Below are 21,621 nucleotides of genomic sequence, written 5' to 3'. Positions count from 1 at the left end.
AACCCAAGATACAGATGAGCAGTATTTATTCCCTTACTGAAATATTCTAGCAGCATTACAGCTGTCTGTTGCAGAAATTGTCACAAGGACAGATGAATCAGGTGTTAAGACCGGAGATAGCAACAAAAAGGCTGGTCTTGATTGTATTAAAAAAAAGAAACTACAAGATTCATGAGACAAGATTTAGTGTGGTTGAAGGAGGGAAAAGAGTGCAGATTACAAGACAGAAAGAAGAAAATGGAGTTGTCTACAGTGATAGATGATGCAGAAAAGGCCAAGGGGAAAAGATCTGGGGTTCATCTTAAAGAACTTGTATTGGGATGGTGGATAGGCACACAAAAGCAAATGTCAAAGGAATTAAATGCAAAGCTGAAAAGCTGAGCTGGGTTTGAGGCTCAGCTGGAGGAACAGTACCTGAAACTCAGGGAGAAGATACAGTTGCCATTAGAGAACATACAAGAGGAAAAAGCAGAGAAATGAGAGGAGGAATCAGGAGGGAGAAAAAAATTGTGAATATGCGAGGAGAAGGGAGGATGCAGCCATTGAAGAAGGAGGGGAAGAAGCCCTGTGGGTTTTTTTTCTGTTCTAGCCATTCAGATGATGCAGCAATGTCTTCATCTAAGGTGTTTCTTACATAGGGAAAGAAGCCTTTAAAAACAGAGGATGCCAACAGGGCAAGGTGAGAGGATTCAAAAACCCCACCAAAACCAAAACCAAAAGCTGGTTGGGCTGTACCTCAAAGCGTAGCAGGAGTTAGTCCATTTTTAGACAGCAAATAATGAAGGCATCCTCTGGGAAACATTACTAGTCAGCCATGGAGATACATCCTCTGCTAACCGGAATTTCCATGTGACCTTCATCTGCACCCTCACATAACGATGTTTGGCATCCTCCAACTGAGGTAGCAGAAAAGACAACTGTGTCAAGTCCCACAAGAAAAAGGAAAACCACATCCTTCGTACTGTACAGAGGGAAAGGGCAGTGGGCTACTGCTGCTTCCTTTGGGCTGTATGGGTTTTTTTAAGCAGTTTGACCTTTGACAAAGAAAAGCCAAGTGTAGGCTGTCATCTTGTCCATCCTAGCTGCAATGGACATTCAGCTGCTTCCAACTCCCTGTGGATAACGTGTGTCTATGCTCAGGTAGCAGGATTGAGTCTTTCTCACAATTGTCTCATCTAAACCCAGACTACGCTTTAACATCTTTACATAATGTTAGGGGTTTTTTCACTTCTCTGAGGGAAAGGCACTGTAATAGAATCATAGAATCCTGAATAGTTTGGGTTGGAAGGGACCTTCAAAGGCCCCTGCAATGAGCAGGGACATCTTCAACTATACCAGATTGCCCAGAATCACATCCAGCCTGGCCTCGAATGTCTCCAGGGATGGTGCATCCACTACCTCTCTGGGCAAGCTGTGCCAGTGTTTCACCACCCTCATTATATAAAATCCTTTCTCATGTCCATCCTGAATCTCCCCTCTTTTACTTTAAAACCATTACCCCTCGTCCTATTAACCCACTGCTTCAAAATCCTGCAGAAATACTTTGACCCATCTTTTCTGACTTTGAAGGACTTTTAGGCATGGTCATGGGAGCAATTAAATGCATGATTATCTGTCTTCTGCAGGCCAGACTATGGTACTTTCTTCCCATGTACATTTTTGTCATACCCCACACTAAGGACATCATTAGACTTCATCACCCAAAGAAAGACAGGAAGGGATTTGCTGTGTGAGCTTGTCAGAATCATAACTCAGCCGTACAGAAAGTCACTGGAGGAAAGATACTTTGCCAAAACCAGGTGCACATAAAGATTTCCCACCAGATTTTGACTGTGCTGAAATACTGACTAATCCCTGCTGTTGGGCAGTAATCGTGGAGCAAGGTAACTAGCACAAAATACTGGGACCAAAATTGCTGCATAAAACCTGACAGCCAATATTACCTGTATTAATAACAGATACTGCAGAGCTAATGGGAAGAAGACAGGAGTAAGAGTGGCTAAAGTTATTTTAGATTCGTTTATTTGGTTACCTGGAATAAAGTACAGGTAAAAGCTGTAGAACTTTGTACAGACAGAGCATGGTGGGTTGTACTCATCAATGTTACAGTGGTTACCTGTACAGATGTAATATCAGTGATTTGTTACAGCGACTGAAATATGAAGTGTGACTGTATTGCTATTACACGCTCATCATGTCAAATGACTGGGGAAGGATCTTGGATGGTCAAATACCAAATCCCTCTGTTCAGTCTCTATCTTAGGAGGTAATAGCACAATTTCCCAACCTGATTCGGTGGATTTCAGTTTGGGAAGGAGGCAAGTATAAAGTACTTACGTGAGTGTCTTTTGAGTTGATTTGAGGACCTGCTGATACTGATTAAACTGCACTGAAAACTCAGAGCCAGAAGTTGCAGTTGCAAATTTCTATGTGATTTAAATATTTGCGGTGCGGTCCAGGTCCAGATTAGATTCCTCCACCTAGGTGTCTATGCTACCAGCTCCAGCCATGTGCAGGGGTCACCTGGTGCCATCTGAAATGCCCTGTGGTCCCATGACACGTTTCAAGCTGGCAGATATGACTCAGTAATTACCATAGGCCCATGCCCTGGTAAGCCAGGCAGGGTATCCTGCACCATTTAAAGTGACAGCACAAATGAAGGTTTAGGGATGTTTGGAAACCTGAAGCCTACTTCCATGTTAGCCAGAGGAGCTCAATGAGTCACTGAGATGACAGATGATGGAGAGACATCAATAAGATAGATGGACCACTTGGTGGATAAAGAACTGGCTGGAAGGCTGCACACAAAGAGTTGTGGTCAATGGCTCAGTGTCCAGCTGGAGACCGGTAACGAGTGGTGTCCCTCAGGGATTGGTGTTGGGACCGGTCTTGTTCAACATCTTCATCGCTGACATGGACAGTGGGATTGAGTGCGCCCTCAGCAAGTTTGCCGATGACACCAAGCTGTGTGGTCCGGTTGATATGCTGGAGGGAAGGGATGCCATCCAGAGGGACCTTGAGATGCTTGTGAGGTGGGCTGATGCCAACCTTATGAAGTTCAACCATGCCAAGTGTAAGGTCCTACACCTGGGTCGGAGCAATCCCAGGCACAGCTACAGGTTGGGCAGAGAAGAGATTCAGAGCGGCCCTGCGGAGAAGGACTTGGGGGTGCTGGTCAATGAGAAAATGAACATGAGCCGGCCTCAGTGTGTGCTCGCAGCCCAGAAAGCCAACCGTATCCTGGGCTGCATCAAAAGGAGCGTGACCAAAAGGAGGTTGAAGGAGGTGATCCTGCCCCTCTACTCTGCTCTTGTGAGACCTCACCTGGAGTATTGTGTGCAGTTCTGGTGTCCTCAACATAAAAAGGACATGGAACTGCTGGAACAAGTCCAGAGGAGGCCCACGAGGATGATCAGGGGACTGGAGCACCTCCCGTATGAAGACAGCCTGAGGAAGTTGGGGCTGTTCAACCTGGAGAAGAGAAGGCTGCGTGGAGACCTCATAGCAGCCTTCCAGTACCTGAAGGGGACCTATAGGGATGCTGGGGAGGGACTCTTCGTCAGGGACTGTAGTGACAGGACAAGGGGTAACAGGTTAAAACTTAAACAGGGGAAGTTTAGATTCGTTATAAGGAGGAAGTTCTTTACTGTAAGGGTGGTGAGGCACTGGAATGGGTTGTCCAAGGAAGTTGTGAATGCTCCATCCCTGGCGGTGATGCTTCACAACAGCTCCATGACCAGCAGGTGAGCACCTTCAGGCTTGATTAGGAATGTCTTCAGCAGACCAGGCTTATTCCATGCCTGCCCTACATGTGGTAGTTCAGAGATGGCTGTGCAATAAGAAGGGAAATAAGTGCTTGCGAGAAAACCTTTTCCTGACAACTTTTTCTTACAGCTTTTCAGGCTTCCCTTAGGTCAGCCTGTGTGGGTCATACGTGCTCAGGGAAATGGCTGGCTGCAGCTGGAATGCCTGAATTGTGCCCATGGTGTGGCTTGCTGTGCTCTTTCCATCCCTTGTGACTGGCAAGGCACTTCCCTGGTGTGTAAGGAGGCTGCATGCACTCATGTATGGACATTTATGAGTTCACTCAGCACCTATAAAAAACCAATCTATAAGCAAGGTTTGTAGCAGCTTTTCAACTCAGGTGTCACTTCATCTGTCAGGTGCGGTATGATCTGGAGCTGTGAGTTCCTTAGCATACAGCAATTTTTTGAGTGAATGATCAAGTGATTCATCAAGTATCCTGTTCATAATAGGTAAGAGAACTTAGCTGACTATAACTGCCTATAGCAAAAGCTTTGTTGAGCACATTTAGACACTTAGCTTTTGCTGATGCCAGGTTTGTTTGTTTTTCAAACCTGAAATGTTTCCTTGGGGGAGGCTGTTGCTTCTTAAGCCTGCTTTCTCAATCGAAGTTTCCATTATGTGTGCTTCCAGAGCATGCATATGTGTGTACACAGATGTGGCAAAAGACAGAAATAGCTGTGAGGCTAATACACAAACATTTCTAAGAACCACGGAATTCTCCTTTTAAGAAGATCATACCGATGACTTCCTTTGCTTAGATCACAGATAGGTTATTCTCGAATTCTAGAGGTTTGGTCCTTGGTAGATAGGCAGGACTCTGTAAACTGGAACATGCAGAGACATGCACATGAGGCATATGGAGATGTGTCTGACTGCAACCAGGCATCACAAATGAAAAAAACCATTGTGAACTGCCGCCCATGAGACCTTAGTTCTGTGTGTGTATGTATGAATGGGTATGTGTGTGTATATGCTGGGGAGCAAGGGGGAGATTTGAGACCGTACCACACTACCTCTATGGAGAAACCCTTCCAGGCTTCTTCCATCTATGAAAATCAGTGGCATCTCCAAATAAGCAGGAACACATCCTGACTTTCCACCCATTAGTTCTTTACCAGGAAATCCCTTTTCCTTGTACTGTGGGAAAACAAGATGTTTTATAATAGGAATAAACATTGAATCTGTTTTTCCCATGGCACCTGATGGTGCCTATTCTTGTACTCTGCTCCTGTTCCCAGTGCAAAAACCCCACACCCTTCTGTGTCCTTTAATACACCAGTGTGTTGGTGGTCCAGCTGGCAGGGCAAGTGACTACTCAGCTGCTGCTGCAGACTTTTGCTCTGTGGGGCAGCGAATCTGGGTGTCTCATCTCTCCAGCAGCACTTTAAAACATACATGCCTTTCAGTATAAAGACCTCCTTCTTAAAACCTTCAACCTCATTGCCAAATGTGGTCAAAACTGTCTTGTACACTCATAAGTTAGTGCAGGGAAATGACAGGCTGATGACATGGCCATTTAACTTTGGTTTTATAGTGAAGCAGGGTAAAAATATACACACAACTACAAACACTTAGTGGGCTGAGACTCCTGGGGAGAAAACAAAGGTGTTGGTGTTACAGTCAGGGCAGAAAAACACTGTCCTCAAAGGGGCTGCTGGGGATCCCATCAATAAATCCTCTGGGTCCTTTTGCTTAGAGCAGCTCTGGAAGTTCTTGGATGTAGTTACCAGCAGCATCAGACACTCAGATGCCTCTCTCATCCCTCTGCACCTCCATTAGGTGGGCTCAGACTCTGGATCATCTTTTACAAGAGGTTCCAGTGGGGCAGCACCTATGAGTATCTTCAAAACCCTTAGACTGTGAGCAGATTAACAGCAGGAGTGACCTGTGAGCAGCTGAGGATTTTTCCTTCAGATCCATTTCCTAACATGCTGCTACTGCTCCTCCCTCCTCCAGGGCTGTAGTCTGTGGGTGGCAGGAGTTGTTTGTGATAACCGGTAAGTCATTGCCTCATACAATTTAAGCTGTATGTCTTCTTTGAAGAGTTTCTATGCATACAGCTGAAAGCACCAGAACAAAACGACCCCGAAAGGGACAGCAACAGTGCGTTTCTCCTCCCATTCACTTAATTTTCTGATGAAGATACTTTCTGTACCTGGATGCTTTCCCAGCTTTTGGCCTATTAAAAATCCATCATTAGGAAGCTGAAAAGTATGTCTTCTCCCCCCCAGAAACACGTCAACAGCCCCCGCTCTGGCTCCACCTGGCAATGGCTGATGCAGCTAACCCTAATTCCCTCTACAGGCAAGGTCACAGGCAGGGACACCATAGCCCTTACAACTGGCTATTGTTTAATGCAATAATCCTCACAACTGGGTCTCACTTGCCTGTGCAGCCTCTTTCCCTTGTACCTAACCCCACATTCAGTCCAGTTCTGCTGCTGGTTTTTGGGGAGCCCTGAGATAGCAATGAACAGCTCCCGAAAGATAACTGAGGCACCTCAGCCATGGACGCATCCCAGCTTGCTGGGGATTTCAAAGCCATCAAAAGGGTTTCTTTCTGGTATCAGTGGGGAGCTCTGGAGATTTGTGCTGCTTCTTGTGGGCAAAATCCTATGGATTCTGCACCTTGCCCCTGCTGCAAACCCTGAAATGCTGGGGACAGGGCACAAAGAATTGATTTCTATCTATCTAAGAAACAAGCACAAGCCACATCAGGCCAGGGGATTGTCATGTAAGTAGGAGGTCATGTTATTCATGCCTCTGGCACACATTCCTGCGGAAGGACTGATTCTGCTCCATTGCCATGTAAGGCAAGCCTAAGGCCATACACAACTGGACAGAGTTCCTTAGAATCCTGAAGAAAAGATTTCCCATCCCTCAGCTGGTTGCTGCGAAGGCTTCTTGCCCAAACAGACCAGCAAGGTCTCCAGTCTCACGGCCTTCAGGGAGTTTATCTTTTTGGAAATGAAAGCAGGCAACATGGAAACCCAAGCTCTCCAAGAGCCCTGCAGCACCCTCAACTAGATATTCTGGGTCCAAACATGACGGCAACTGGCAGCCATGGCTTAGGCTGCCAGGGTCAGCTCTGAACGATTTTGCTGGACAATATCACACCATCTCACCCTCCTGCTGCTGTGCAGGACCATTTTTACAGGGTAGACCTAGAGAGCCTTTGTTCACTGAGAACTTACCTAGGATAATTCTCTGTAAAAAGGAGCTTATCAATCCAAGCTGACGCATGCTGACTCTCTGTCCCTGGAGACTGGGACACTCATCCCTGACAGGCATCCTGAAAGACCTTCTTCTTGAAACGTGGCATGATTTTTGAGTCCTTTCTGCGAATTCCAGTTATTTTTATCTTTCTGAGTATATTAACATTTCCAGGCCTTGTGCTGTTCAAGGACTCTGATTGACGGCAACCACCACTTTTCTTGTCCTTCCTCTGGAGTGCTGGAGACTGGAAATGTAAGAGCACAGACCTCTACTCTCATATGTCACTGCGCACCAGCATCATCCCATTACCATGGAATTGTTCTAACATAGTGGGAGACACAAGAGACTGGCAGATATTTTTTAATTGTTTAAAAGCATCACTTTAACAGTCTGAAGTCAGTCAGCTCTGGCACAGGACCATATTTGTCCTCAAATCCCGGAGGGCTCTCTCTGCATTTTAATGTGTACTTTGAGTGTATGCAAGTTGCTGGTAAAGTGTTTTTTTAGCAGAAGATAGGCTTCTTTTTTATTAGCTCAGAAAGGTGAAAGTTTATCGTTTAAAGACCTTGGTGATGTCATCTCTACCTAGGGATTTACTTGCTCGAGCTCACTCGCTTTGCTGCTGTGTGATGGCTGCATTTTAAATACTTGCATTGCTTTGTTAAGAAAATCATATTTAGAGACACCAGAGTGCATGCAGTGGTTATTAGTATGAAGTCTAGTTAAATTGCTAAGTGCTGGAGCAGGATTTACTTTGGTTTTATTCACAGTTCTGCAAGGCTGCTCACATTTTGTATTCAGCTCCACCTGTAGAAATCTGAAGAATTCATTGACCTCTGTGGAGCTACACTGAGTTTATACACCGGTGTGACAAGGCAAAATTATTCATACTCTTAGGTCCCTCCTTCTGGCTGAAATCCTCCAAATTCTGATAAAAGCCTGCTCACCGCACTTGCAGATTAAGAATAGGGATATTACTGTTAAAGCTGCTGTTTTAAGTAATGCAGTTGTTCATAGTACTTGTTAAATTTTATTTATGGGGAATTGAAATGCTACAAGTTTAAGTCAGTGGCTCAATATCACACAGTGGAGAAGTGGCAGATTCTGCTCAGTGCAAATAGCAATGGGGACAGTCCAAAATAGGCTCCCAGTGCACCAGAGCAGCTTCATCTGTCTTTATTTTAGACATCTCCATTGTAATCAGTACCTCAACCCAAACCTTCCCCAGATGTCACTGGCTATACATCTATACCAGTACAGGGAACAGTCAAGGGTCTCTGAGACCAGGTGGTACAACATGGATTGTGTGCGCCTGCTTAGCCTCTCTTCTTCTTCGCTACTACATGAGCGTACCCTTTTAAACTAGTGTCTCAGACTCCCTTGCCCTCCTCACTTTTCTAAAATGCATCATGTAAGTGCTAAGTTGTGTTGGGTTTATATAGCAGTCATAGTGAGGGTGATGTATATTAAACTTTTCTGTACAGTTTCTCTAGTTGCAGCATGTGTCTTTCCTCTCTGTCCTTGAACAGCTTTTCTTCCTGAACTTCAGCAGTAAGATTTTGTGTCTCTTTTCCTCTCTCTTCCGTACCTTTCCTTTCTTTTGCTCATACTTTTCTGCATTTTCCACTGCTTCTTCTTTTTTTTTTTATTAGCTCTCATTTCCACACCAGTGTATATTTTCTTTCCCTTTGTTCCCCTCTTTCTTTCCTTGGGTCTGTGCCTCGACTCCAATTTTCTGTGGCTGGAGAAGTGGTAAGTTTAACTGATGCCAGAAGTTAACACCAGAAAGCAATTATAACCATGCCCTTGGAACTAGGGAACATCTTTCAGCATGCACTGAGGTACAAAGATTGTATTCACCAAGGTAATAATTCTATCAACACCACCTTTCCCTGATCCTCCTCATCGAGGCCAGGTTCTGACCCGTGGATCTCCCATGCTCCCAGCAGTAGCAGCTAGGAGTCAGGATCTGCCTGGCCAACCCCTCACACTTCCTCTCCTGGGGCAGGTCATTAGCTGAGCTTCTGACACCCGCTTCTCATCTGACAGAAATGTGGGAAGCCAAAGAGAGCTGTCCCATGGGAAAAGTCCATGCCTGGTGTCACAAGCTGGCTCGTGCTATGGTAAGTTACCCCTCTAAAAAGTTTCTATTTCTGTTTCGTTTCCTAGTTCCCCTTCTCCTCACCACTGTTTTTTCCTGCCTTGCATGTTCTGTTTTCTTCCATTATCTCCTGCTTCTCTCTATTCACGTTGTTTCTCTTGTGTGCATGCTTGTGCAGCAGATGAGGAAGTGCCCCCTCAACTGTGTTGATCACGTTGGTCTTCCCAGAAATCTGGTTCTTGTCAACTAATTTATAGACCTATTCCTGCTTGAACCCATTTCAGGCTCCTTCAGTTGGTGTGATGACATCCACATCCTTTGATGTCACCAGCAAACAAAAGGTTTCAGTATCTCCCTCAAGCTGGGGAGCACTTACTGACCAGCTATTGGTCTGTATTGCTACTTCAGAAGAAGAAAAAGAGATGTAGGTAGACAGGGCAAATAAAAAACTAGCAGTCATTCATCCTTCTCTAAAGAAAAGTCACAGCAAGTAGTGCTGGAGGAAGGAGCTGGAAACTGGAAGGAGCTTTATAGTGTAGGTCTGCCAGAATCAGACCTGACATTCACCCCTTTTTACCTCCTTATTGACAATCCTATCACAATAAGTGGGCACACAATGAGAATTTAAAAGAATCCTCTGGGAAACGGAAATCAGGAGCAAATTTAGTAGTGCAAAACATAAGACCACATACTCTTTGAGTATCTCCACATTGCTAGGTAAAAGAGAGCCAGGCCAAGCCCAGAAGCTGATTATCTGCTTCTCTGCAAGGCTGGTATTTCACTCTCAACACCATTTTGGAGGGCTCAAGGCAGTTCTCTCCAGGGCACTTCTACATGATAGCATGGGTGCAAGCTAGTCCAGTTCCTTGTCAGCATAGGCCCTGCCATAAAGGCTCACAACAAAGCACAGATGCATGACCCTCCTCTGGTGGAAAAAACAAAAGAGGGGGTGGATAGAAGTATGTGAGTTAGCCGCAGGGCAAATATGAGCCCTGGGAACACTATGTAATCATGAAAAAATCCAGTCGTTTGGAGATGTGTCAGTCCAGTAATTTATCCTTCATCCCAGTAAAGGCAGGAAAATGTGCCATTGTTGATTTTTATTTCACTTGACCTGAAACAGCACGTACTATCGTGAACATGCATGTCCAGGAAGATGCACTCAGCATCCAATGGTTGCAGAGAAGAATGACCAGGTTGATGAGGAGACACTGTTCAGAAAGTATGTGACATGTGACCTAGCAAAAACTAAACCAAAAATGTTTCCCTTCAGTAATGTATCTGGCGGATAATCTCCAGATGGAGAAAAACAACTGTGCAAAGCATAGAGGAGTCAATGCATGAACAAAGCATCCACAACTACATGTAGAGTGGAACTGGAAAATTGTTTCTTGCCATCAAAGCACCATAACTTGGAAAAGGAGTGTCGAACAAATGTTTTCCTATAGTAGTCAAACCGCTTTCCAGGTGCCTCTGATCAGTACAGGGGTATATGATGCTAGCAACAAAACCATTTCCCAGATCTCTTCAAGTGCTGTGTCCCTGTGGTACTCATGAGAGAGAACTGAGAGATTTCAGATATCCAAGTGTAGATATCTAGAAGATAGAAAAAAGAATAGAGCTAATCACCTGAGCCGCCACTAAATTCAGTTGTGGCAAATCATACATACTCTGTGTTATAGAATCATAGAATAGTTAGGGTTGGAAAGGACCTCAAGATCATCTAGTTCCAACCCCCCTGCCATGGGCAGGGACACCTCACACTAAACCATCCCACACAAGGCTTCATCCAACCTGGCCTTGAACACTGCCAGGGATGGAGCACTCACAACCTCCCTGTTAGGGTGTTAGGGTGGAATAAGCCAGTGCTGGGAAATGCCCATCTCCTTCTGCTAATTATGTGAAGAATAAAGAGGGACATGCCCAGATTTCTTCATCTAACTTGCATGAGTCTGAAGCTCAGTGAATCGCACGGCTGGTTTCTCCAATCATCAGAGCAAAAACCTGCATTGTCTTTTATGGGCCGATTTAGACAAGAGCTCTGCAAAGGAAGTATCACTAAAGCCACTCATCCGCAATCTCCACCTGCTCTGTGAGTCATCCTGCAAGAGAGAGGCTCAAGACTTGTCTTGATTGACACTAGCACTGACCCAATATCTGTTCCTTTGTAGTGTTTGCACAGAAAACCTGTGCCAGCCAACAGTGCCAGGGAGGCTCGGCCAGTGGAGCAGCAGCGTCTGACAGGCTGCAGACCTCTGTGAGGGTGGAGGAAGGAGGAATTGACCTTCGCAAGGGCAGAGCAAAATCCACCTGCAAGGAGCGAGCCAATGTGGAGCAGCTCTTACAGCTGGAAATGCCAAGAACTGGAGCCGGTTTCTTGTGTCACAAATCTGTGGGAAATTAATCCTGCCTTATTATGCGCTATATTTTAGGAGAAGAAACGACACCACGTTTAATGTGCTGGAGGGTATTCTGCAAAATATACTGGAACTTTCTTCACAGCTCTCCTGTTTGGAACACATGTCACCAGCCAAGGTTAACTGAGGTGCCTCTGCTGCACTGGAGCTTTATACCTGACCATGTAGTCAGGAGGCTTTAAAAGCACATCCTCCCTATGTGACCTCTTTATATTTCTCTGAACCTTTCACTGTTACAATTTCTATCCTTGTGTGGTTTACAAGGTGGAAATCCCTCTTCTTTCGGGTAGAGCCTTGCTGGTTGCTTCACAGTCCTGGTTCAAACTTTAGGCTTTGCTTCCACACTCATCCCATGCAGGTTCATTGTACACCACAGTACAGTACAAAATGCTGAGTTCTGAATAATCTGACTAGTTTTAATTAATCTCGCTTGGGCCAGGAATCCCTCTGGCCATACCAAGATGCAACTCCAAGTTTGACATTCCTATAGTTAATGGTGTTCATACTCACTTCTTCCCATGCTCAGACTTACTTTTTCACCTGTCTCCTCCCATAGAAATTAAGATAATTATTGACATCCTTTGCTTGTTTCTTACTAAATATCTTGCTTGTGTTTTGAAAATAGAGCACCAGTGCAGTTTGCATCTTATTTTATATTTTTCCACAGTTGCTAGAGGCAGCTAGGCAATCCCGCAGTGTATGAGCAAAAGTCCCCAGAGCAGCAGAACAATCTGACTGTGTTCCGTTACCACCTCCGCTTACGGCGCATCTTTTCTGGAACAATAAAATTTGATTGCTTCTCATACATTTGTGTATGGGAAGAAGATATAATACTGTCTTCTACTGGAGGAAGATTATATTGGCCTTCAAATCAATTTCAATTTCTCATGAGTCTTCACTATAATTTTATTTCATCTTTATTTTTGGGTATTACATTTTCATCGCTTCATTCCACTTTAAAAATTGGAATTCTCCTGATGCCTTCCACAATGATAAATTAGTTGTAACTGGGAACATTGCCTTTGATGGGAGAGAGCGGTTTCAGGGTAAAAGTCCCAAATTTTTTAATAGAATCCTTTTACTTTCTTCTGGTGCTGAAGGGTTTGAATTTTTACTAGGTCTCTTTCTTTTCCCCATATAAATGGAAGTACTCAGGAACCGAGGCAGTGTGCGGCACTGTCCGGTGGAGCTTGCACAGAACGTCTCAAATCTGATGTTCAGCCTTGCTGCTTCTTGGTTATACATGCTGGTAGCGCATGCACTGAACACAGACATTCACATTTTGGGCAGAGACATGGCCACATTTGGGAATGATGCTTCATGATGGCATTCTGCTTTCCTCTGGAGGTGTGAGCCACCCGATCTGATTAACAGTAGATTTGACATTTTTTCTTAGAAGGTCTCTTACACGGATCTATGGGTCCCACTGGTCTGTACACTACAGGGAAAGAAACATCATTTTACTATACCAGCATCAGGCCAAAAGCCTGGTCTTGAATTCACAGCTGTCAGTAGAGATTTCTGAAATCTTTTCCACATGATTTAATGCGTGAGAAAAATAGACAGCTTGTCAAAGTCTTAAAAAGACAGCATGTCAAAGGTTTTACCTATCACCTCAGGCCAAAGTGGGAGTCCCAGCGAAACTGAAAGTAGAAATTGTCTTGTAATAAGGATGTTAAGCAAAATTTAGCAAGATGTAGGACAAAAAGGGTTTGGGTCCCTTTTTGTATCAGGTTTCGGCCGAGCAGATATGAACTTTAGTATAACTCGTAGGGACTAAAATTGCACTTTCTTATACTTCAGATCTACATTACAATTTTGTGGTAGAGCAGGGATGGCTGGCTACTCCCATTGTGTTCTTTTTTAAAATCCATTACTGGGATATTAAAAGAACAGGATTATATGAGACATTAGTTTTGAGAAGTTTGGCATTGATAACCAAATATGTATTCATTGACTTGGCAAATTAAGATGTATGTTAATATATGTATGCATATAAACATATAAAAATTAATGAATAAATGAATGTGAGAGTGTGTGTGCGCCTTCATATATATACACACACATGTATACACATGCTTTTTCTTAATGCACTACATGACTGAAAATACTTAACCCTCTTACTTATGGTTGAAATATTTTAATTTTCTGCTGCTACCTTTAATTACTGGATGCTAAATATAAAATCCAAGCCTACGAAATATGTACTGAAAAATTAGTATGGGTACTCTTGAAGGCAAGTATATTCTATCAACCTGTGATAGCCAGATAATGGTGATATTAAGCCAGAAATTAAACACCTTGAAACATGAAGTAAGTCCAGCTGTGAGGCACAGCCTGAACAACTGGGGCATTCTCCTCTGTGATTTCTGAGGCTCCTTCCTGGTATACTAGTTCAAACTATATGAACGTCTGAAATGGAGCTGTTGCCAAAACTTTCTGGTAGAGGTTTTGTAAGTTCCTTGCTTTTTGCTGTTTTCTGAGAAAGTCTTTGTCACTGTTCCCCTGACTGCTGGTTTCTCTTTACCCTGTGACCCTGGCTCCCTATGAAACACACAGCTACGCGCACCTTAAAGTCAGTATTAGTCATGCTTCTCTTAAAATTTTCCCTCTGGATCCCCCCCCCCCGTTAGGCTGCCAAGGTAAGAAAGTTAAAACACGCTTGTTTGGGTAGGGAGGGGTACAGGTGAGATCAGCAGATGTCAGGGTATCCTTAGCCCCGCAAGCTTCCCATGGGGTGCGAGAATGACTGCTAGCCTTGCACCTTCTCTTCTGACCTCATACAAACCCTCTGTCAGCACGTCTTGGACTGTCTCCAAAGCCATGTCTTCCCATTGGCCCTGTCCTTAGAACAGGTATAAACTGTAGGGGTGGATCAGCAAGGTGTACCGGTCCAAGAGGGGACACGGAAGAGGGGGTATTTTGCTTTGGGAGCTCCCTTTTATAAGTGAGTTTCTCTGCCTCAGTCCTACTAGTTTGGTTGAACGAGTAGCCGTGTGTACAGTCTTACTGTAGAAGATGACTCAAGAGGACACAATTACCTAAGGGCTTTCATGAAGAGATGCTGTGGTATTTAAAGGTACTTACTGCTGGCTTATTCAGGAGAAAAGGTCTCACTTGAGGAGTGGTGTTTGGAAAGGCTTCTTTAGATCCTGTCTTTGCCTCAGCACGTTGGTGGCCCTGGTAGTGTAGTTGATTATGGGTTATGAGTAGTGCCCACCCAGGGGCATTTGCAATGCTGCCTTGTCTTAAGGCCATGCGAAAGCTCTGTGGTGGGTGGTAGCTTTGAGGTCTGCTTTTTGCTCAAGGCTTTGCAGAAGCCAAAGATAATTTGGGGAGACAACAATAACACTTTTAGGCTCTTGCCAGTGTAAAGTGCATCGCAGGAATTAGTGTCTGAGGGAAGTCCAGCATTTTATCCCCTTCCATGGCACAACCCAAAGAACACATTCTTTTCCTCATTGCCAAGCTACCCATGTTATGTCCTTGTGTGCTGCTGCGCTTTGCTGATTTTGAGTCTGGTCTGCAGGACATCTCCAGAAAGGCAGGACATGCAAGCTGTAGACGGGATGGTCAGAAAGTAGGAAGAAGGACCACATCTTGTGTCAGTAGGCCTTTGGTTCATCTTACTCTTTGTAAGCATGTAGATAGATTCTCCCTGAGAGAGTATAGGTTGCTATTTGAGCTACGGTGGTCCTGAAAGTGAATGGTGAAATGAGAGACCCTGCAGAAGGGTCTGCAGGTGGACATTGGCTTCTTTATCTTTGAGCATTAGCTTGAATGTGTCATTCCTCTGAGAATGGGTCAACATGTTCTCAGACCCTCTCCAACAGGACCATCTGCTCACCCACTCTTACACTTCTCAGGGCAAGCTTCACCTGTCCAGCCCAGCTAGCTGATGTGTAAATAACTACCGAAATGCAATCAGAAATTTGAAGGGAAAGGAACTGGGAAATGGCCAGTCTCAAATTGTACCTGGTGCTAACAACTCAGTGAAGGTGGCATGGCCAGAGACACAACTTGGGCGCTCTCTTTCTGTCATGTATCTTGGTGACTGCATGTCCTTCTGTCCTGGTTTCAGCTGTAACAGTTATTTTTTCTCCTTCCTAGTAACTGGCGCAGCGCTGTGTTTTGGCTTCAGTCTGAGAACAATGCTGACAACACACCGATGTTTTTGTTGTTGCTAAGTAATGCTTACCCTGAGCAAGGACTCTGCAGTCTCATGCTCTGCCAGTGAGGAAGGGCACGAGAAGCCAAGAGGAAGCAGAGACAGGACACCTGACCCAAAGTAGCCAAAGGGGTGTCCATACCACAGCACGTCATGCCCAGTTACTCAGAAGGCAGATCACTGCTCAGGCTGGCTGGGTGTTGGTCAATGGGTGGTGAAAAACTTTATTGTGCATCACTTGTGCTTATGGGTTTTTTCTTTCCCTTTTTAGTTTTCTATTCTCTCCCCTTGCTATTTTCCGTATCATTATTATCATTAGTAGTAGTAGTTTTATATTATGCTTTAGAGATTGGACTGTTCTTATTTGAACCTGTGAGGTTTATATTCTTTTGATTCTCCTCCCTGTCCTGCCCAGTGAGGGGAGAAAAGTGGTGGCTGTGTGAATGGCTGTGTGGTGCTGAGTTAAACCATGACACCTTCCCACCTTGTCTCTGCGACTACTTTTCCTTTCTGTGGCAACCAAAACACAAAGCTATAGGAAGGGCTGACACACAGGCTGGGTTTGTGCTGGCATGGAGTCAGGTGTAGTTGGAATATGCCCAGGAAATAGGAAGGTCCTTGAACACGGATGGACAGAGTGTGTGCTTCTACCCAGGTCCACAGACTGCCCAAGTGACTCTATGCCTGCGAGAGGCTGGTGTAGAAGCACTGAGCTGTTCCTCCACACTCCACCACACCAGGATCTAGGTGTGCCTGTGCTGCTGCTAGCAGCTTTATAAAGGGAATTCCTCATGCTTCTTTGTCTTCAATGGTTAGGTCAATGAGATTCAAAATTAAGAAAAGAAAAAAGGTGAATCTGAGGGTGCTGTTTTCAGAGCATACTCACATTCCTGACCTGGGCTTAACAGTTTCTCTTTTAGTGGTGAGCGACCACCAGAAGAGTCTGCTTGTAGTTGCAGTAATGAAGGCCTTCAAAGATGTATGATGGCTCTTAAACTGGATTATTTTTCTCATTCTTCCTGGATTGTTTGTCCTCATAGCCAACCAAGAAAAAAAGATTAAATTGCAACATGCAAGCGATACCTCAGCAATGAGCAAAGCACCTTTAAACAGCCTGAAACTCTGGTGAGAGACTGGTTGCAAGGAGAAACCAAGCACAAGGGCTTCTCTGCTGTGGAGTGTTTTTTGGTCTGGGCCTCAGAAGGGGCTTGGAGCTGCCCTGCCAGAGACAGCCAGGCTCCCTTGCATCCAAAATTGAAAGCTGGCAATAATGGAAGGAAAAACTACACGGAGAGCAGAAACCCTCTTCAGGGATTTCTTTCCCAAAAATTTCGAGTGTTACAAAACACAGTTCCATTCTGAGTTAATCATCCCCTGTTGCATCTATCATGGCTGCTCAGAAGAAGACATAATATCATCCATCAGTTAACATGCCCAGCATCTCACAACACGTGGAAATGCAGAGAGCAAACATGGTGAGCAAACCTGCCAGCTGCCACTCTGAGCATTCAAGACTCACGCGAGGCAATATGAGTGGTGGAACAAGGTCCAGAGCTTCATTTCTCAGGTTCAGAACTAAAGGCTCAAATTTTGCTCCTGTGATCAGGAATGTGACTTGAAGGACCAGGTTTCAGCCTCCAGGTTAGGCAGCTTTAGCCTTTCTGCTGTAAAATCAAAAGGAGGAGAAGCAGTGGTGGAAATCTGGCCAGGTTTTCTGAAAGGTGAAAAGGGAATTTGGGGCAAAGGATGTTATTTTTCTTTGGCCTCCTTAGGCTGTTGAGTGGTGGAGAAACAGATGTAACTACATAACACCAGCTAGATGCAATTAATTATATTGCTGGTCTTTGCAGATGCTCAGAAAGACTCCTGTATATACACAGCACAACAATGTGAGAGGCACAGGACTGCATAGCCACATGGGGAGCATTATATCACGTGGCAGGTCACAGTTGGCGCTCACCAGAAAGCTGAAATGCCTGGAACAATACTGGGCTCTCTCAGGGAATGTGCATTTACGCTTCATTCACACTGCCTTTTAAATAGGCTGTCATTTGGCTCAGATATGTAGGAAATCAAAACATTAGCCCAGGGATGGTGTCACTATTGAAACAGCATCTGACAACTCCTGACTGCAACTACTTGGTTATTTCAGATGCATCTCATTTCTCCTATCAGCTGGAGGGGCAGCAGGTAATTTCTATCATGCCCATCCCAAATGACCAAGAGAAGCATCAACAGCCCTTAAACAGGGGCAAAAAGTCCAGTGCCTGCTCTGCTGCCAGCACAACATACTGTTGTAGCACAGAGGAATGTGCACCTCAGAAGGAGATGCTGAGGAGAAAAATGTGCATCCCCTTTCTTTAGATACGCTTAGGAACTAAAGCAAAATATAAGCTATGGTAACAGGATGCATTTGACAAAGGCAGAGGATATATAATGAAAATGAATGGGATAATGCATTGCTTAAAATAAAAAATGTAGTATCACAGAATATAAGAATGGTTTGGGTTGGAAAGGAACTTAGGGATCATCTAGTTTCAACCGCCTGCCATGGTAGGGACACCTTCCACTAGACCAGGTTGCTCAAAGCCGTGCCAGCCTGGCCTTGAACACTGCCAGGGATGGGCCAGCCACAGTTTCTCTGGGCAACCTGGCCAGTGCCTCACCACCGTAATAATAAAGAATTTCTTACTTATTTCTAATCTAACTCTACCCTCTTTCATTTTAAAGCCACTACACCTTGTCCTATCACTACTTGCTCTTACTAAAAGTCCCTTTCCAGATTTCTTGTAGCCCCTTTAGTCACTGGAAGCTGCCATGAGGCTCCCTGGAGCATTTTATTCTTTGGGCTAAACAAGCCCAGCACTCTCAGCCTGTCTCCATAGAAGAGGTGCTACAGCCCTTTGAGCATCTTTGTGGCCTTCCTTTGGACTCTCTCCAACATGTCCATGCCCTTCTTACACTGGGGACCCCAGAGGTGGATGCAATACTCCAGGTGGGATCTCACCAGTGTGGTTCAGGCTGCAGTAAGACTGCTCTAGAAAATCTGTCTATGTCTCTGGTGTAGCTTTGGACTGAAAAATTATCTTTGTCTGGAAATACCAGGGCTTCCCTGAATGACAGGCAAACATACATATGAAGGTGTAACTTTTGCTGTCGCTTAGGGGTATCAGTCACTTAATGACTTAATTTCCTGTTCTACTGTCTCCTTCAAGCTCAAAAGTTTCCTGTTGCTTTAACTTTCTCTGCACATAGCTGTTCTTAGTTTTTGTCTCCTGGAAAACTGAAGGAACATGCCAAAATATTTTTTAAGGGAGGTGGTCCCTCAAGGGAACTAGAGGCATTGCCAGTAATTTAACTGTCAGGAGCTTTATTCTTCAGAATAAATATGGTGTCTTTTTCTTTACTAAATTTTTTACTGTGGTACTTCCACAGCAAAGTACCCTGGTCTTCAGCTGCATGAGTAGAGGCCCGCAAAAATACCAAATGGAGAAATGGTAGTAAATGGGAACACAGCATTTATGCAAGTGTTGTTAAAGCTGCATGTAAGGATCCCTATTGGAGATCGTCTTGAATCCTTTTGCAAGTAAATAATGATGATGATGTTGATAATAATAATAATAATATTAATAATAATAAAGATCTTATACTTTGCACCCAGATTTTAACTGATGCTCCCCACTATTTTGCTGGTGAAGAAGGCAGCAGGATGCTCTCACACCTCCAAGGGCATTTCTCTCTTGTGAAATGATGGCCCACTTACAGAAATGCAATACCTGTTTCTTGGTCTTTCTTCCCCTGCACTCTGAGGAGATTCCTTGTTAGCTGTTCAATCAATAAAAAACATATCTTCAGCCAGTAGTAAATCAAGTTTATTAAAACAAGGGTTTGACAGTTAATTCAATTGCTAACAAAGTTAGTTAGAGTGTGGTCAATACAAAAAAAGAGTGGTCGCATAAGTGAGATACATATATCCTCTAGATGCAAAATTACCTGATAATATGGCGCATCGGATGGATACAGACAAAAAAACATCAGTAAGAATATACCATGGCTAATTGTTTTCATTCCCTTGTAGTATTTAAGGTGTACACTCTCTCACCAGAGGCTCCAAGATTGTCACTTGTCCCTGCACAGGTCTACTCCTGATATGAAAATTACAGAAAAAGAGTTTGCCCACATCCTTCTAATTATTTGCCCAATATCTCTATGCACACACTACCATTTGGGTTCCATTCCCATTGTAAACCAGTGGTAATACTCCTTTTTCGTTCAATAGCATGGGACCAAGCATATTCCCTTCTCCTTCAACAGCATGGGGCCAAGCACTACAGGAGTTCACATGGCATCATTTGGTCAGCTTGCAGGTATTCCACTTAGTTATTGAAATACGGATTTGGAACATGAACTTTAGTGAAGACTTATGATAAAACTCTGCGCTTACCTCAAAGCCAGCATAAAGCAATTGAAATAGATTGACCTTGCAATTGAACATAACCCTTACGTAGCCAAGAAAAATGTGACTTTCCAGTGATTTTTTCCCTGATATTTGCTGGAAGACTCACACAGCCAGTCATTCACAGTCTAGGAGGTTCCTCCAGTGCACTGATGATAACTTCTTAATGCAAATGGTGGACATACCAACTAGGAGAGCAGCGCTGCTAGATTTAGTACTCGCCAACAAGGAGGGTTTGGTCGAAGTGGTGACGGTCAATGGCAGCTTTGGCTGCAGTGACCATGAGATGGTGGAGTTTAGGATCCTGTGTGGGAGGAATAGAATACCTAGCAAAGCCACAGTTCTGGATTTCCGAAGGGCCAACTTTGGCCTCTTCAGTCAACTGCTAAGGGAAGTCTCATGGGAAAGGGTACTAGGCGGTAAAGGGGCTCAAGATAGTTGGTTAGCATTCAAGGACCGCTTCTTCCAAGCTCAGGATCGGAGCATCCCAATGAGTAGGAAATCAAGTAAGGGATCTAGGAGACCGGCGTGGTTAAACAAGGAGCTGCTGGGCAAACTCAAGTGGAAAAGGAGAATCTATGGATTATGGAAGGAGGGGCTGGCCACTTGGGAGGAATATAGGACAGTTGTTAGAGGATGTAGGGAGGCAATTAGGACAGCTAAGGCCTCCTTGGAACTTAATCTTGCTAGTCGGGTTAAGGACAATAGAAAGGGCTTCTTCAAATACATAGCAAATAAAACTAACACAAGAGGCAATATAGGCCCACTGCTGAACGAGGTGGGTGCCCTGGAGACAGAGGATATAAAGAAGGCAGAGGTGCTGAATGCCTTCTTTGCCTCTGTCTTTACTCCTGCAGACTCTCCCCGAGGGCCCCGGATTTCTATAGCCCCAGGAGTCAGGACAAAGGAGGAGTTTGCTTTGGTAGGTGAGGATTGGGTTAGGGATCAGCTATGCAAACTGGACATCTGTAAATCGATGGGTCCGGATGGAATGCACCCACGGGTGCTGAGGGAGCTGGCGGAGGTCATTGCTAGGCCACTTTCCATCATCTTTGGTAAGTCGTGGGAAACGGGCGAGGTGCCTGAGGATTGGCGGATGGCAAAGGTCACACCAATCTATAAGAAGGGCAAGAAGGAGGACCCGGGTAATTATAGACCGGTCAGCCTTACCTCCATCCCTGGAAAGGTGATGGAACAACTTATTCTTGACTCCATCTCTAGGAATATCAAGGATGAGGGGGTCATTAAGAACAGCCAACATGGTTTTATGAGGGGCAAGTCATGTATGACCAACCTTATAGCCTTCTATGAGGAAGTGACTAGGTGGAGGGATGATGGTAGAGTGGTAGATGTGGTTTTTCTTGATTTCAGTAAGGCATTTGATACTGTCTCCCACAGCATCCTCATAGATAAGCTAAGGAAGTGTGGGCTTGACGATCAAGTAGTGAGGTGGATCG

This window comes from Lathamus discolor, chromosome 4, assembly GCF_037157495.1.
Source record: "Lathamus discolor isolate bLatDis1 chromosome 4, bLatDis1.hap1, whole genome shotgun sequence".
Taxonomy (NCBI): domain Eukaryota; kingdom Metazoa; phylum Chordata; class Aves; order Psittaciformes; family Psittacidae; genus Lathamus; species Lathamus discolor.
The sequence above is the reverse complement of the archived record's forward strand: the minus strand, read 5'-3'. Positions refer to the sequence as shown.